General features: G+C 39.5%; 1 pseudogene; it reads right to left on the bottom strand.

Annotated features, from left to right (window-relative positions):
• Positions 1–11729: 11729 nt before the first annotated feature.
• Positions 11730–19170, bottom strand: LOC107808740 (cytochrome P450 71AU50-like; annotated as a pseudogene).
• Between the last annotated feature and the right edge of the window lie 228 nt (positions 19171–19398).

The following is a 19398-nucleotide window of genomic DNA, read 5'->3' as shown; positions in this document are numbered from 1 at the left end:
CATTTAACAGAGATTTGGACAGGTTTTGAACAAGAATTGCGACTGAAAATTGTGGAAGAAGTTCGTCTACAGACACTTGTATAAAGGTGTAAAAAAGTGTACAATAGTGTATAAGAGGCGTTTATACACCCATACACACAATTTTACAATATTATACATCATTATACAAAAACTGACTTCGTCTTCTTCCTTGCATCATTTATGAAATTTAACTCAAATTTTGCTCAAATCACTTCAAATTTAAATTTTGAACTCCTTTTGATGCGGAACAGCACCCAATCCAAACAACTAACAAACTTGATGTTTCATGTCTACATTGCACATAGGATGTAGAAGCAAATCAAGAAAAGATTAATTAATAGTTACTAACCTTTGATGAAACTCAGTGTCGAATTCAACTGGGCATTCATTTCTTTTTGAGAGATTACAAATTTTGTGACTAATTTTCCAGAAAGAAAATTATTACCTCAACTTCAAAAGAGCTTCAATGGAGTTTTCCAACTATAATATTCGATGTTCTTTACTCCAACAATGGTGATGTCATTTTCATTTTATTCCTAGAAGATTTTTGAAGATATATTCTCCGTAATATGATAAGTTCAAAATCTCTCAGATTAGCCACTATGTACATAAGTTATTTGAGCAGATGCTTTTTTTCATATTGTAGTCGGTGGTGGCTAAACCAAGTAAGAACCTCAAATAAGGGTTAAACCGGTTAAGGTTTTTCTCCCAATTATAGCGTAATTGCTCCTTTTAACAATCAACAAATGTACTACAACCTTTTGTTAATGAATGTAAAGTGGTTATATCCCAGAAAAAACAAGATGTGTAATAATTTATAGTTTTAATGGAGTATAAGATAATAATATTTTCTATAAAAAGAAAGGAGATGGGAGGCCTAATGTAATAACCCGACCGGTCATTTTAAGCTCTAGCGCGTCATTAGGCAGTTTGAGGCCATGAGCAGCTTCACTTCAAGTATTATGGCTTGTACATGTGGTCGGAATTGAGTTTCGGAAAAGTTCGGAGTTTCATTTGGAGAGAAAATTCTAATTCCAGAAGCTTTAAGTTGGAAGAGTTGGCTACCTCGGAATCGGGATTGGAAGGTTCCAACACATTCGTATGATGATTTTGGACTTGGGCGTATGTCCGGATCGAGTTTTGAATGACCCGGGAGCGTTTCAGCGCCTATTGTGGAAGTTGGCATTTTGGAAGAATTTCATAAATTTGAGTTGAGGTGCATTTCAATGTTATCAATGTCCGTTTGGTATTTCGAGTCTGGGAATATCTCTGTATGGTGATTCTGGAATTGGGAGTGCATCCGGAAGTGGATTTGGAGGTTCGTAGGTCATTTCGGGGTCATTTGGCGAAAGTTAGAAGTTTGAAGGTTTTTGAGAAGTTTGACCGGGAGCGGACTTTTTGATATCGGGGTCGGATACTGATTTGGAAGTTGGAGTAGGTCCGTAATGTCGAATGTGACTGGTGTGCAAACTTTGAGGTCAATCGGATGTGATTTGATAAGTTTCAGCATATAATGTAGAAGTTTGAAGTCCTAAAGTTCATGAAGCTTGAATTGGGGTGTGATTCATGATTTTGATGTTGTTTGATGTGATTTGAGACCTCGAGCAGGTCCGTGTTATGTTATGGGACTGGTTGGTATGATTGGACGGGGTCTCGGTGACCTCGGATATATTTCGGGGTGGTTACGGATCAATTTGAGCTGTTTTGGAACTGTTGTTACTGGTATCTGGTTTCCTTCTTCGTGAACGCGAAGGGAGTCACGCGTTCGCGAAGAGGAACTTTGAGGTTGCTGGGATTTGGCCTTCGCGAATGCGAGGCAGGGGACGCGAACGCGAGGAAGTAGCTGGGAAGGCCTTCGCGAACGTGGCCAAGGCCACGCGAACGCGAAGAAGAGAGAGGGAGCGGAGGCCTGAAGCCATTTAGCCTTCGCGAATGCGAAGCTTCAACCGCGAACGCGAAGCAGTAGGGCCTGGAGGCATCGCGAACGCGAAGAAGGGGCGATTGTGTTGGGCAGAATGTTTTAAAAAGCGGGATTTATCCCATTTCACTCATTTCTCTCTTGGTTGGGCGATTTTTGGAGCTTTTAAAGAGGAGATTTTCATCATCTATGTCAAGGTAAGTGATTCTCACCTATTGCAAGTTAAATACTTGGATTATATATAGATTTTAACATGGAAATTCATAGAAAATTAGTAAAAATTTGGGATTTTAGTAGAAAACCTAAAAATTTATATTTTTGGATTTGGACCACGAATTAGGGCATGGAATTGAGAACAAATCATATATTTGAGTTAATGATGTTATGGGTAATGGTTATCTTCAAAAAATTTCGGAATCCGGGCACGTGGGCCCGGGGGTGAAATTTAAGAATTCCTCAATTTGGGTTGGAAAATCTCTTTAATTAGCTAAAATGTGAACTCTTGAGCATGTATTGACTATTTTATATAATATTTGACTAGCTTCGATCGTTTGGCACCGAGTTGAGGATTTAAAGCACGATTTTGGACCGGAAAGTAAGCTTTGAGACGAAGTAAGTCTCCTGTCTAACTCTATGAGGGGGAAAAATACCCTTAGGTGTTGTATGTTGATGTGTGCTACTTGTTGTGGGGGGCTACGTACGCGCGAGATGATGAAAGCCCGTACGTAGCTACATTCATGTTATTATCCGGGTAGGCTTAGGTTCACATCATGATGTAGCTGCACTATTTGAGCATTTTCTCGCCTAGTAAATTCCTCTGTTTTACATTTCTACTTGAGACTAGACTTGCTATTGTAGAGACTTTACTCCTCTTACGGCATGTTTCCGTGATATATATACTTCATTAAAAGGTTTTTGTTAAAGATATTACAACTCACACGTTTATTCGTGAGTGTGGTCAAGGACCCGTCAAAGCTTTTTATTCTAATGGGATCGGACCGTTCTCCTCGGCAGGATTATGTATTTCACTCTTATGGGATCGGGCCGCTCGCCTCGGAAGGATTATGTATTTCACTCTTATGGGATCAGGCCGATCGCCTCGGCAGGATTTATATACCACACTCTCATGGGAGCGGGCCGTTCGCCTCGGCAGTTTAGCAGATGCATCTATGGTTCATGCTGTTCGACCCTCGGCAGTGCACAATTTAAATATTTATGTTGGATCGAGCCGTACGCCTTGGCATTTCTTATATCATATCCTCATGAAATCGTGCGTAATATTTGGCAAGAAGCCAGTGTATCTGTGAGTTTTTCCGATTTGAGTTATGACAATCTATCTGATGAGATCCACTATATCTATATATATGCTCCGGTTAAGGAGGGAATCTCTAATGGAGAGTTTGAGTTCCTCGGAAAGAGGGAGATATGTACCACGTGATTTATACTTGTTTATCTCACTTATTTACTCTGCCTCATATTTACTTACCTTTTTACTGTACTTGATATTGTTGGACCACTAGTGAATGTCGATGTCGATCCCTCGTCACTACTTTTTCGGGGTTAGGCTAGATACTTACTGGGTACACGTTGATTATGTACTCATACTACACTTGCTACATATTTTGTGCAGGTACATATATGCCTAGTGGCCTTGTGAGAGCAGAGGTGTGTATGCATGCGGGGACTTACGTGAGATGCATTCCATATTACGACCCGCAGCCGGCAGAGTCTCCTTCAGAGTATTTATATTTCGCTTATCTGAATTTGTATTCCGGACAGATGTTGTATTTTATCTTACATTCCTAGTTGATGCTCATGCACTTGTGACACCGGGCTTTGGGGTGATTATGGGTTATTTTGTATTAAAATTGTTAAGAATATTATTATTTACATTGTGAATTCTATCTTTTACTCTTTAATTGAAGGAGAATTCGATTTTAAAATACTAAAATGGATAATTAAGTTAAACTTTTATTGTTGGCTTGCCTGACATTGGTGTTAGGCGCCATCACGACCTTTAATGGATTTTGGGTCGTGACAACATGGTATCAGAGTACTAGGTTTATTTAGGTCTCACGAGTCATAATCAAGTCTAGTAGAGTTTTGCGGATCGGTATGGAGATGTCTGTACTTCTCTTCGAGAGGCTATGGGATTGTTAGGAGCACTTCCCTTCTTGATTCCTCATCGTGTGATTTGATTACTTTGAGGCTTATGCCTTCATTTCTTTCCTATTCAATCTTATGCGACGTGAAGCGCTTGTTATCAATTGGGAATCAAAGAATTTTAATGGTATTGTAGAGGTGGTGCAAGATGTGTCTCCCTGCGCATTCGAGCAAGATATTATTGTCTTTTTGCGGAAGGGTGTTCTGTCATTTCAGCTCAGTAGCTATATTTCTGATGGTTTTGAGGCTATGCGTAGGTTGCCATGATGTTTGTAAGTTGTTATCTCACAATAATGATGTAATGGTAAGATGTTTGTCTAGGTTTCGAGGCAGTAAATGACCTGAAAGGAGGTTTTACTCAGTGCATGATTCAGAGATTCAGTATTTTATTTCAGGTGGAGGAAAGGCAATCGGACTAAGAATGTTCAGATTTGGGTTGACAGAGTAACGAGACTTGGTATTTTCGAGCGTGGTGGAATTTTCATCGGTGATGTGGTGTCGTTGTCCTTGTTGAATGTGCTAAGTTCATCGGTACTATGATTTTCTTCAATTCGCCTTTGGGGCGGGGTATTGTGAAATGGTGCTGGGGAAGCGGGTGTCAGAAATCGCGGTGTGCAGTGGTTTAGAATAGAATCGGTGTTCCTAGTGTTGATGGCTCAAGAAAGATGATCTTCGGGGAGGTTTAAAGTTGGTAGCGATTTATTGATCCAGGTGCTATAGAGATGGATTTTTTATTTAAGGCAACAACTGGGCAGCGAAGGATGAGGAAGGACATTTGGGAGGCGTCTTGCGATGGTTAAATTTCTAGAAGGCCAGGTGTAAGAAACAGGAGTCGGGTAGTTGCTTAAAGGAGAGGGTTTGACCAAAGTGGCAGAGTAGCATATGGGTTCTGTGGTAGGATAGTTGCACGCCTTGGGGAAAGTTTAGAGAGATTTGGGATTTATGGTGGACAGTGACTGGGTCTACGGACTAATTTGGAATATTGGTTGCTATACTGAGGAATATTAGATACGACAGGAAGGAGTTGCTTGATATGTAGAGGGATGCAACATGACTTCGGATTGGAATGTATTGTCGCACCTATAGTTGATGTCAATGGGGAGTGAACGGACTTGCACAGCTGGTGGAGGAGCACGGGCTCAGAATGGTTTATTGATTTTGTAGCAATTGTACCCAGAGCAGCATCGTTGGAAGATATCGGCATAGAAATTTCCACAGGTGGGTTATCTACTGTGAGCAGGTTAGCGGTTGTGTGGTGTTGACGAAGCTTCTACGAAGAATTCTATTAGCTACCCGGTAAGAGGTCGAACATGTGAATTTGGCTAGGGATTCAGAGCGTTCATGAAATGGTTAACAAGAAGATTTCGAGGAATTTTGCGAGTCGACTGTGCGAGGTCATGTCAGTGAGAAAGAGGGAATTTTGGTAGGTTCCAGGGTCATGTAATGGTAGCTTCAAGCTAAGTGGGAGAGCCTCACTGCCTACGATTGGATTGCATGGTTGTCTACTTGTGAGGTTTCTGGTTATCGGCATATTGGTAGGTTATTACGACTAAGGAAAGAGAACACCAGTGGTGATTCGAGCAAAGGATCTGAGGAATATGTGTGCTACAATTGGCCTGATCGATTCATTTTCAGCCTTAGGGAAGACTCAGAGTTTATGCTTCGTGTAGATATAATGTGCGAGGAAAGTGATTCAGCCGGGTGCTTCTTTGAGAGAGTGATTCATGTGCTAGCAGAGCCTTGTAGTTGATTATAATTGGGACCAAGTCGGAGTGGGTGACTCTCAACAACGGTCCTAGTGGATTCAAAACTTTAAAGTGCGGTGTCTAAGGATTTCGAGTCCATAGTATGGTTAAGTATCGAGCATTTGCAGCGGATTATAAAAGGGGCTTGGAGTGTTCTATGTTATCTTCGGTCTGCGGTGTAGCATTGGAGGAATGGAAGAAAATGACTTCGGATTCATAAAGGAAATATCAGAATGGGTGTACCAGTTGAAGACGCGAATGTGCGCACAAGGAGGGTATGAGATTGTTTGTAGGTTTTGAGACAACGTGGTCTCGGGAAATAGGGTCCTTCCGGATGAGTGCAAATTGGGTTCGTCGTGTTTTGAATGGAGTTATTATTATTCCTAAGGCAAGTCCGGAGTAAACTAGGAGAAGTCGGATCGGTTAGCAATGGTTGAATCGGCATGAATGATGTGGCAATGATCAGTTCCTTCAACGTGTTAAGTTTTACTGGTGGTTGTGGCAGTACGTGTGAGGCTTGACGGCAACCGTAATTGACTTTACTTGGAGGCATTCAAGTTGTTATGGCCTGTTATGTGTAGATGGATCCCAGAAGGGTCATGGTGGTTTAAACCACTACTTGGGGTTGTATTTCCTGCTATTTGAGAATTTAGTTGTGTGTTGCATTGGTTCTTCTGAAATGAACTAAGTAAAAGGTTTCTATATGATGAAGTGTTTATTATATTAGTGGATCAGGGGTTATTATGGAATTCTGGTACTCTCACGTATTGGCATGTAGGTGCAGAGAGCGGCATGGGAAATTGGAAACTGAGGATCAAGGTTGTGGTTCGTTGTTGATAAGAATGTTACGAGCTTGGATGAGCATGAAAGAATTCAAATATTTAGAGTAAGCTTGTATTGTCTTTAGCGTCATCTGAGATCGATGTCTCGTGTAAGGGGCTTTGTGTATTGATTTGCAGATTCCCGATTTGCTTTACGGCATTGTATGGCCGACGGTATGGATGTGCAGACTTTGTTACCTGGTGCGGAAGGTCGTGGGAGCGTATCCCATGGGAAGATTATATAAGGGTGACATGTAGTCACTTGAGTGATTGAAGATTGAAACCAAGTGTAGAGATTATGGTGCTATCGCTAATGTGAGAGTTTAGGCCCGGAAGGCACTCTATTCATTTGGTTGCGAATTGTAGATGTTTGTTCCGGATTGACGACTGTTCTTGTGTGTCATGGGAAAAAGGGTTAGTGTGGATCCTTGAGAGGTTATTAGCCCAGTGCAGTACGGTCAGAATCAGCTTGAGGTCCGTGGATGGATCTAAAGGTGATATGGGCTTTATATCAGGCCAGATGTGTTCATTTCATCTTAGCCTTGTTTACGGAGGAATCTTTGGGTCTTGGAAGTTATTTCTGTCGTCAGCCATTCCGTGTAATCTCTATTGTGCCTTGTGGGTTGTGAGGCGGTTTGATTATTCACACTCGTGTTGAGATAGTGTTGTGAGAGCAGGATGGCTCTCGAGATACAGGTCATTTATTGCACCTTAGTTGTGCTTGAGTTTTATAGCGCGCGACGCTACCCGTCTCCCCAGGATTTGTATTATGCACTTGGCGTGCTTATGGTCGATCTTCAGGCATTTCGTGAGTATAAACGTTACAGCTCGATGTGTATTTTCTTTAGATTATTATGTGTGGATCGGGTGGCACGTTGCCACGGATATGTTGTTTGGATCGGGTGGCACGCCGCCACGGGTATCATGATTGGATCGGGTTGCACGCTGCAACAGTATCATGTGTGGATCGGGTTGCACGCCGCAATAGTGTGATATTGAGTACAGTTTCCCATATCTATTATTGTGTGTTTTTCTTCTCGTTTCCTGAGAAAGATTCATAACATCTTTTCAGTTGTTTAAATTAGTTGCATGGGTTGAGTAGATCTTTCCAGAGTTCGTTTCCTTATGTATCACATTCGAGTTGGTAGCTTGTTGGCACATTATGGCATCATATGAGACTTTTGGCAGTGTCTGAGGTGGCTTATTACCTGAGCAGCTTGTACTGGGTGAGATGAGATTATTGGATCTTCGATCAGTGCGATTAGATTTATATGAGGCATATTAAAGAGTAAATATTGTTATTCAGTCTAGAATGAGGTAATGGTTCTTATCGGGAGGAGAGACTCCATAAATTGTGATTCGGCCGGTGGTTATGAGTTCTACACATCTTCTCTATCGTGGTAGTATTGCGAGAGTTAAAGCAAGGCTTAATTGGTCATGAGGTACACTATGGCCTTCGGGTCAGTGGAAATTTTAGCTGTTGTACTTTGGAAAGATTGCCTTGGGCAAATGAATTACGCGGTGCATGGTAAGAATTTAGTAAGGGTATACAATCGTATTTGGTGCAGTGTGTAGTGATTGATACGGTATTTGTATGTTGAGAACAGACCTGGTAGAGAATTTCAGATATTGGAATTTGGCTCCAAGGCTAACTTGACTAAATAAAAGGAGAATCTTCAGATTTGCTCGAGCCAATGTGCTCAACTGGGTTGTGGTAGCACAGGTAGGTGCACGAGGTGTTAAACAGTGATTTCAGACAACTCCAGAGCAGTTCTTAGCACATTCGAGGACGAACGTATGTTTAAGTAAGAGAGAATGTAACGATCCGATCGGTCGTTTTGAGCTCTAGCACGTCGTTCGGCGGTTTGAGGCCATGAGCAGTTTCACTTCAGGTATTATGACTTGTACGTGTGGTCGGAATTGAGTTTTGGGAAAGTTCGGAGTTGAATTGGAGAGAAAATCCTAATTCCGAAAGCTTTAAGTTGGAAGAGTTGGCTACCTCGGAATCGGGATTGGAAGGTTCTAACAGGTTCGTATGATGATTTTGGACTTGAAAGTATGTCCGGATCGGGTTTTGGATGATCCCGGAGTGTTTCGGCGCCTATTGAGGAAGTTGGCATTTTGGAAGAATTTCATAAATTTGAGTTGAGGTGCATTTCAATGTTATCAATGTCCATTTGGGATTCTGAGTCTGGGAATAGCTCCGTATGGTAATTCTGGTATTGGGAGCTCATCCGGAAGTGGATTTGGAGGTCTGTAGGTCATTTCGGGGTCATTTGGCGAAAGTTAGAAGTTTGAAGGTTTTTGAGAAGTTTGACCGGGAGCGGACTTTTTGATATCGGGGTCGGATACCAATTCCGGAAGTTGGAGTAGGTCCGTAATGTCGAATGTGACTGGTGTGCAAAATTTGAGGTCAATCGGACGTAATCTGATAGGTTTCGGCATCGAATATAGAAGTTTGAAGTCCTAAAGTTCATGAAGCTTAAATTGGGGTGCGATTTATGATTTTGATGTTGTTTGATATGATTTGAGGCCTCGAGCAGGTCCGTGTTATATTATGGGACTGGTTGGTGTGATTGGACCGGTCCTGGGGACCTCGAGTATATTTCGGGGTGGTTTCGGATCAATTTAAGCGGTTTTGGAACTGCTGTTGCTAGTATCTGGTTTCCTTCTTCGCGAATGCGAAGGGAGTCACGCGTTCGCGAAGAGGAACTTTGAGGCTGCTGGGATTTGGCCTTCGCAAACATGAGGCAGGGGACGCGAACGCGAGGCAGTAGCTAGGAAGGCCTTCACGAACGCGGCCAAGGCTACGCGAACGCGAAAAAGAGAGAGGGAGCAGGTGCGTGGAGTCATTTAGCCTTCGCGAACGCGTATCAGTAGGGCCTGGAAGCATCGCGAACGCGAGACTTTGGTCGCGAACGCGAAGAAGGGGCGACTGTGCTGAGCAGAATGTTTTAAAAAGCGGGATTTAGCCCATTTCACTCATTTCTCTCTTGGTGGGGTAATATTTGGAGCTTTTGAAGAGGAGATTTTCATCATCTATGTCAAGGTAAATAATTCCCACCTATTACAAGTTAAATACTTGGATTATATATAGATTTTAACATGAAAATTCATTGAAGATTAGTGAAAATTTGGGATTTTGGTAGAAAACCATAAATTTATATTTTTGGATTTGGACCATGAATTAGGGCATGGAATTGAGAACAAATCATATATTTGAGTTCATGATGTTATGGGTAGTGGTTATCTTCGAAAATTTTCGGAATCCGGGCACGTGGGCCCTGGGGTAAAATTTAGGAATTCCTCAATTTGGGTTGGAAAATCACTTTAATTAGCTAAGATGTGAACTCTTGAGCATGTATTGACTATTTTATATAACATTTGACTAGCTTCGATCGTTTGGCACCGAGTTGAGGATTTAAAGCACGATTTTGGACCGAAAAGTAAGCTTTGAGACGAGGTAAGTTTCCTGTCTAACTTTGTGAGGGGGAAAATACCCCTAGGTGTTGTATGTTGATGTGTGCTACTTGTTGTGGGGGGCTACGTACGCGCGAGGTGATGAAAGCCCGTACGTAGCTACATTCATGTTATTATCCGGGTAGGCTTAGGTTCACATCATGATGTAGCTGCACTATTTGAGCATTTTCTCGCCTAGTAAATTCCTCTGTTTTATATTTCTACTTGAGACTAGACTTGCTATTGTAGATACTTCACAAGTTCATGATTAGTCACCGAATAACTTTACTCCTCTTATGGCATGTTTCCGTGATATATATACTTCATTGAAAGGTTTTTGTTAAGGAAATTACAATTCATACGTTTATTTGTGAGTGGGGTCAAGGACCCGTCAAAGCTTCTTATTCTAATGAGATCGGGTCGTTCATCTCGGTAGAATTATGTATTTCACTCTTATGGCCGATTGCCTCTGCAGGATTTATGTACCACACTCTCATGGGAACGAGTTGTTTGCCTCGGCAGTTTAATAGATGCATCTATGGTTTGTGTCGTTCGACCCTCGGCAGTGCACAGTTTAAATATTTATGTTGGATCGGGTCGTACGCCTCGGCATTTCCTAAATCATGTCCTCATGGAATCGTGCGTAATATTTGGCAAGAAACCAGTGTATCTCTGAGTTTTCCGATTTGAGTTATGACAATCTATCTGATGAGATCCACTATATTTATATATATATGCTCCGGTTAAAGAGGGAATTTCTAATAGAGAGCTTGAGTTCCTCGTAAAGAGGGGGATTTGTACCACGTGATTTATACTTGTTTATCTCATTTATTTACTCTGCCTCATATTTACTTACCTTTTTACTGTACCTGATGTTATTGGACCACTAGTGAGTGTCGATGTCGACCCCTCGTCACTACTCCTCCGTGGTTAGGCTAGATACTTACTGGGTACACGTTGATTATGTACTCATACTATACTTGCTGCACATTTTGTGCAGGTTCATATGTGACTAGTGGCCTTGTAAGAGCAGAGGCGTGTATGCATGTGGGGACTTACGTGAGCTGCATTCCATATTATGACCCGCAGCCGGCAGAGTCTCATTCAGAGTATTTATATTTCTCCTGTCCGAATTTGTATTCTAGACAGATGCTGTATTTTATCTTATATTCCTAGATGATGCTCATGCACTTGTGACACCGGGCTTTGGGGTAATTATGGGTTGTTCTGTATTGAAATTGTTAATAATATTATTATTTACACTGTGAATTCCATCTTTTACTCTTTAGTTGAAGGAGAATTCGATTTCAAAATACTAAAATGAATAATTAAGTTAAACTTTTATTGTTGGCTTGCCTGACAGTGGTGTTAGGCGTCATCACGACCTTTAATGGATTTTGGGTCGTGACACCTAAGGAGTCTTGTTAATTTTAATTGTATTTCCGATGATGCTTATACAAGGGTGTTTCCGAGACATGAGGTTTCTTCTCTCGAAACTATGTCAGATATTTATTTAAAAAATTGATCGAAGATAAAAACAAAAAGAAATTTTAAGTGCTAATTCGATTTAATAGTACATGCTTCAAAACATAAAATATACTGATCCATCACAATATGTTGTCATGTCTTGCTTTAAACGATAATGTTTCAAACATGTTTGCTTATATATTTCGAAGAATACATCTAAAATCGTGAACATAAGACAAAATCCCCCTCTTTTTTTGGTCTTCTCCTCGTATTATTCAGGCCAAAGAAAATGCAACTAATCTACTGTATATGCAATCTATATGTGGGAATGGCCATTAGATATTGAACTCTAGTTGTAACTAAACCAAATTTCTCATTCATGTTAAGATCTTTTGGCAACATATTATTTGGTAACTTCCAATCAAAGCAATGAACCAATTGTGCTATCAACAATCGGACAATGGTGAGGCCGAGCTGCAAACCAGGGCAACTTCTTCTACCAAAGCCAAATGGTAAAAGTTGAAAACTGTGTCCCTTGAGATCAATGTTGCACCCTAAAAACCTCTCTGGTATGAATTTTTCTGGCTCAGACCAAACATCTGGATCTCTTCCAATTGCCCAAACATTGACCAAAATTCGGGATCCTTTACGTATATGAAAACCATCAACCGTGCAATCTTTAATGGACTCATGAGGAATCAATAGTGGTACTACTGGATGGAGCCTAAAACCTTCTTTTATAACCATTTCTAAGTACTCCAGATTTTCTAAGTCTGATTCTTCAACCATCCTGTTTTTACCAACAACTTGTTCCAACTCGTTTTGGAGTTTTTTCATTACATTAGGGTGCCTTATAAGTTCTGATAAAATCCATTCAACCGTTGTTGATGAAGTATCCATTGAAGCCATAAGCAAGTCCTACATATATCGTTATTCTTTAGTTATAAACTCAAAACATACTGCTAATTGGAAACTTAAAGTTTTCACTATACAGTCCAAGAGAAGAGCAAAAAGAATATTGCATGGTACAATATAACTATTATCCTACGACTATTTTTATATAGTATCGGAAAGTCATAACTGCTCAGTCACGTAAAGGTTTTCAGTAGGAATTAGAGCAGTAGAGCTAGCATATCATAAAACAGTATACAACAATTACCAAATATCAATATCAATATCATTATTACATAGGCAAAACTATATAGTATAATTTTCTAACCTAAATTAGTGAAGCCATAGAAGAAAAATATCAAATTAGTCAGTTGAAATCATGAAATACTTGGGGAAGAATATTGTTTAATCAACTAAGCTTAAGCTACTAGTTTTGCAATACAGGATATATGATAAGACAACCTTTTTGTAATACTTTTAAATTCAACTTATTTTGTCATATTTTTTCAAAATACGTGCATTAAGGTAGGTTATTTACCTCACATCTCTAGAGTTGTGGTATTCTCTCGGTCCTTGCATGAATACGAAACGCTTTATGTACCGAAACGCATTTTAGATAAACTGAACTTTACTCATTATAATAAAGTCATTATAAACTTTACCCATGGAATCTAATACAGATCTACCCATCAAGGTGCCTTTATTATTATGGTGTGTAAAGTTTCATGAATTTTTTGCTATACCAGGTAAAGTTGAGTTAGTTTAATAAGACAAAAGTAGTTTTGTTACTATTGTCGACTTTGAATCTTAGCAAACAAAATCTCTCTCTAAAACAAAAATCTCTCCGTACACAATAACGTTTTTATCCACCAACAGTCACATAAACCCTCTCTTTGGAGAGTGGAATACACGCGTAGCCGAGATGGGGATGCTGGCCGACGATATCTCGGTGCTTCCGACTGGGAATCTTGCTCCACCCGCTATGGCGACCAACCCAAAAGAGGCTATTCATCAAAAAGTTGATTATGCAGCTACAGTTACGGCTCCTACAAAATCCAAAAGTAACAGATTGGCCGACCCAAATGTGAAAGCTAGAATCACCACCAATAATGGAATGCCAATGGTTATTTTCAAATCAAGCGACTATAATGGCGTGATGGCAGGAGAATGTAAATATACTATTATTGGAAAATTTCTGAGAACTCATCCTAACATAGAACGCATCAAATCAGTTTTAGCAGAGAAAGTATCGCTCAAAGGAGAGGTAACAATTGGGGTTTACGATTACCGTACAGTATTTATTGATGTTGCTAATGATGAAGATTGTAAAATAGATTGGTATAAATGATCGATTGAAAATTGTCATACCTGGTATTACGACGTTAAGCAGGTTTTGAGCCCAGCTGGAGTTCCCTTTCTATGAATATTGCAATTGACAACAGAACAAGGCCTAGAATGGCAAAGGTCAGAGTGGAAGGCAACCTCACCAAGCCTTTACTGCAATCTGTGTGGCTAGGCCAGGAGGATGAAACTAATCTACTAAAAGGAACTACTTAAAAGCTAGAATATGAGGGAGTACCAAAGTGCTGCAAACATTGCAGAATATTAGGCCACTCTCTAATTGAATGCAGAGTTTTTGACAGGGAAAGAAACAAAGAGAAAGAATCTAGGATTCATGAAGCTGCGCTAACCAACACAAAGGATGACAAACAGAAAAACAAGATAGACAAATAAGCAACAGAAGAAGATTTTTACGGAAATTAGCACCTCAACCATAGGAGAGGGAACTACAAAGGATATCAAAGCCAAGAAGGACAAAGAGTATGGCATGTCCCCAACACTAAGAGGAACAGACAAAAGAAAAAGGAAGAAGCAAAAGCAAAAGAACAGGAAGAAAATAAGAAGAAAGAAGAACAAGAAATAGAACAAGAAGCGAACTAGAACAACAAGGAAAGAACCATTACCAGGAAGAGAAAAAAGAGAAAAACTAAGATGCCACAAAAAAGAAGCAAAGTTCTGTTCAAACCTACTATGAGTCAAAGGAAGTGAATCATCAAGGGAACCTCGAGCAAGCTAAATAATCAGCAACGTCGCATAGAGATAACTATTGAAAACACTATAGAATAAATAGAAAGGGGTCAACCAGAGCAGAGCAATATGTAGGAGCATCACGACAAGGACTTAAACATTAGGATGCCTGCTAATAGCAGGATATCCAAAAATACTCACCCTGAAAATGCCGAAACAGAAGGAAATCAAACACATGAATCAGATAGAGTGCAGCCTACTACAATAGCACAACATAAAGAGGAAAGCAACAAAAAAAAGCTATTGAAAGTGATGAACATAGTGACAGTTCTAAGCACAACAATCAGGAGCTTGAGTAGGATGAGATGTATGACAGAAGGGAACAAAGCAATGAAGACAATTACACAACTGAGAAAAAGTATCAAGAATGCATCAGTTTTCAAACTAGTAGTATTGATACATAGTAGAAAAATCAAGAACCTATGCACATGACTGTTGATTTGTACTGTGAGGGAATACAAAATAAACAAAAATAAGGATAGGATTCACAGCAAGAAGTGTCAGCCCCTTTTATATCAAAGCAGAATTTTGAAAAGGCTAGCAAAGAAACATCCCAAGAAGAAGAAAAAGAATTTGATAATGATGATTGGCCACTCAATGGAAGAGGCAGAATCAGACAGAGGAAGAGTGGAAGAAAGAACAAAGAAAAAACCCCACCTCCTTATAGAGGGAACGTAGAAAAATGGATAATTAAACTCTCAAATTATCCATGATTAGTACGATATTTTGGAATATTAGAGGAGTGACATCCAAAAAGGTAATTCATAAATTAAAAATATTGATCAACATCAACAAATGTGAATATGTGGCTATCTTTGAACTTTTCATTGATAGTAGCAAAATTGAAGGCTACAAAAAGTTCTTGGGATTCTTGCATTGTGTGGCCAATGACAATGGCCAAATATGATATTTTTAGAATTGTCAAGCTGTGGTTGTTACCAATGAAGAGCAGCAGATTACTTTAAGCATAAATGACTATAATGTAGATGAAAATATTCATGTTACAGTAGTTTATGCAAAGTAAACTACTATAGAGAAAAGATTTATGGGAAAGTATTGAAAACATTAGTAGAGTAATCAGTGGTCTATGGTGCATTGGAGATTTTAATGGTATTATGTCCAGATCACTCAATCAATTTCAACACAACCCTGATTTCACTCTTTTTTATTTGAATCACAGAGGCCCTCAAATAAATCATCTGGCATATGCAGACGATATAGTGATCTTCAGTGGTGGAAATAACAAATCAGTCAGGTTGATCATGAAACAAATTCGCAATTATAAGAAGTCTTCTAGTCAAAAAGTCAACAAAGTAAGAGCTATTTCCTTACTGATCCTAAAGCGAGAGCTCACAGAATTAATAGAATGGGGGAGGCTACATGATTCATGGATAAGTCTTTCCCTTCAATTATCATGGATGTTCTCTATACGTGGGGAGAAAGAAAATTATTTACTTTGATGCGATGGTGATTAAAATTGTCAAGAGACTCAACGGTTGGCAAAGTAAAATATTAACTTATGGTGAATGAATGGTTCTCATCAAAAGCATCATTCAATCTTTGCCTACTTACACATTGTCTGCCATGAGTCCACCTAAAGGTACTCTTGACCTGATTGAAAAATATTTTGGAAGCTTCTTCTGGGGTACTTCAGCGAATAAAAGAAAATATCATTGGAGTGTCTGGAAGAACCTTTGTCTTCCCAAGGATGAAGGTGGATTTGGCATAAGATCGATGTACGACATTAGCAACACTTTCACCATGAAAAGATGGTGGAGAGTTAGAACCAACAATCCTCTCTGGGCCTCCTACTTAAGATCTAAATATTGTATTAGGTCTCATTCGGTGAAGAAAAAATGGGCCTCAGGGGACTCGCATGTTTGGAAATATTTGACGCAAATTAGAGAAAAAGTTGAGAAAAATATTCGATGATTTATCAATGAGGGTAACAGTAGTTTTTGGTGGGAATTGGTCGGGGACAGGTGCACTTGCTGATCATTTTGCCCACAAAAGACACACTAAGTCTATCGTTGTAAAGGATTTCTTCAGAGATGATCAGTGGAACATAGAGAAACTTAGAGTCACTCTCAATGATCAAACAGACGCACATATTTGTGCTATAGACAATGGAGATCAGAATAAAGAAGACTATGCTATCTAGGAAGCTTCAGCCAATGGTCTATACACCAACAAAAGTGCTTGGCAGCTAATAAGGAGCAGAAAATAAAAAAAATGAATCTCTGGAGAACATGTGCTCATTAGTATCCCCTTCAAATTATCCTTCCTAACCTGGAGACTATATCTTGGTAAGTTACCTTTTGATGTTATTATTGCTAACTTTGGTAATCATAAAGTGCCCAGGTGTGCAATAACCCAAAAGGAGACACGATGCAACATATCTTTATTGAAGGAGATACTAGTAAACACCTCTGGAATATTTTTGGGGCTCCTCTAGAAATCAAACATGAAAAATGGCCCATTAGAAGAATCTTCAAGAATTGGCGGGAAGTGAAGTCGAGGAATAAACTTCACAACTTCATCATACATGCATTAACTTTGGTCATAAGTTGGGTCATATGGAGTAGTTGGTGTTCATGTAGATATGGGGATCAAAGGAATTTCTACATTAGGAAAATGGAACAGCAGGTGAGTTGGAACATTCAATCAGCTATTACAATGGCTTTCCCAAGATGCAAAGTGACATGGCCATGGTTTATATTCTATGAAAAGGTAGAAATTTGAAGACCCACAACTATTATAAGCCAAGTCACATGGCAAAAACCACTAGAAAGGAAGATTAAAGTGAACACGGATGGAAGTTTTATTATGGGAACAGGAAGTGCAGGAATAGTAGGCGTAGTCAGGGATGAACAAGGAGATCTTTTGATGGCTTTCTCTATACCAGTTCAGAGTAATAGTAATAATATGACAGAAGCTTTGGCCGCAAAAAAAGGAGTACAATGGTGTACTCAAGAAGGCCATAATGACTTCTATCTGGAGATTGATTCACATATAGTAGCCAACATGCTCGCAATGAGAGACACAAACAATCTCATGCTTAAGAAAATCATTTAAGACACTTCTCGGATCATTAAACAAAGTCATGTTCATGTTACCCACTGCTACAGAGAAGCCAACCTAGTGGCTGACATGCTACCCAAGAATGCAGCCTCTAGTGGAAACAGTGATTTTTTTCTATACATTCCAGCAGTTCCCAAGAAATGTAAAGGGCCCTTTTCTACTAGACAAGTGGCAACTATCTAGTTTTAGAATTAGGTATGAAAAATCCTATTTCTTTGTAAGTTAATTTTCGTTTAGTCTGACATGAGAAGGAAGATGTATAATTTTTTATTTTAATCCTCTCATGTTTTTTGAAGACTGACTTGGTCGGTCCTTTTCATTTTTCTGAAGGTCAGGTACATGTCCCCTCCATTGTACTTGCTCTGTTTTTTGTTGGAATAGACATGGTAGGAGTCTCTCCAAACCCCAACACCTCAGGAGGTGAAAACCTGGTTTAAATATATATAAAAAGTAGTTTTGATACTTTATTATAATAGTGGGTAAAATTCTTTTAAGGTAAGCAATTATATGACTTTATTGTTAGTGTCCAGTACAAGTGAAACTAACCCTAACTTCAGACAGACAAAGAAAGGGCATTTAGAGTGAACATTACCAGCAAAACTGCTTTGACATGGCGACGATCAAACTCGAACTCAGCTTCTTCAGATTGCATAATGCCCATCAGTGTATCAACAATATCCTTAGCTTGCTTCAGCTCATTAGTGGATTGTTGAACATGTTCATCGATAACTCTCTCCAAAAATTCATCAAAAAGATTAGCTAATTCTTTCATACGACGAGTCAATCCTTGGAGAAAAGGAATGTAATCACCAAGTTTTGGCATCGCTATTATACGCATTGTCTCTTGAACCAGAGCCTTGAAACCTTTCTCGCCAAGATCCTCGTCCATGTACTTCTTCCCAAATACCATCATGCACGCCATGTTCGCGCTAAGAGATCCAATTTTATCACTAAGATTAACCACAACATCGCCATCAGAAGCAGCAGCCTGTTTGAGGAAATTCACAAGAATTCCAACTTCTTGTTTCCTCATAGGCTGAAAAGAATGGATCTTGACATTGCTAAGCAATTGTAGAGTTCACAATTTACGCATATTTCGCCAATAAGGTCCGTACTTGCTAGAGACCAGATTTCTCTGATTATAGAAAATGTATTGAGAAACTTCACTGTATGGTCTACTAGCAAAAACCAGATCATTGTTCTGCAGCATAAGGAGAGGAAGCAACAACGACAGGAACAAGACCAAATCGCATGGACATTATGGGACCATGTTTTTTGGCTATTTTATAAAGATCGTGGTGAAGATTCTTGCCTACCATGTGAAGATTCCCAATAAGTGGAAGTCCTCTTGGCCCTGGAAGAAGTTTCTTCTTCTTCCTCATTAATTCTTGAAGAAAATAAGTAAGCAGTGCAACTACTGCAAGAGCTAGCCAAATAGAAGCAATGCAATTGCCACAACTTTTCCTAGCTACTAGTAATATAGTATTGAAACTGTGCTACTTCTACTCTTCAAACACCTTTGGACTAAAGTGTGTGTATATATATATATATATATATATATATATATATATATATATATATATATATATATATATATGAAGGGGAGCCTTGGCGTAATTGGTAAAGTTGTTGCCATGTGATCAGGAAATTACGGGTTCAAGTCGTGGAAACAACCTCTTGCAGAATTGCAGGATAAGGCCGCATACAATAGACCCTTGTGATCCGGCCCTTCCTTAGATCCCGC

Source organism: Nicotiana tabacum, chromosome 13, assembly GCF_000715075.1.
Source record: "Nicotiana tabacum cultivar K326 chromosome 13, ASM71507v2, whole genome shotgun sequence".
NCBI lineage: Eukaryota > Viridiplantae > Streptophyta > Magnoliopsida > Solanales > Solanaceae > Nicotiana > Nicotiana tabacum.
This window is presented reverse-complemented; position numbering and strand designations above follow the sequence as displayed.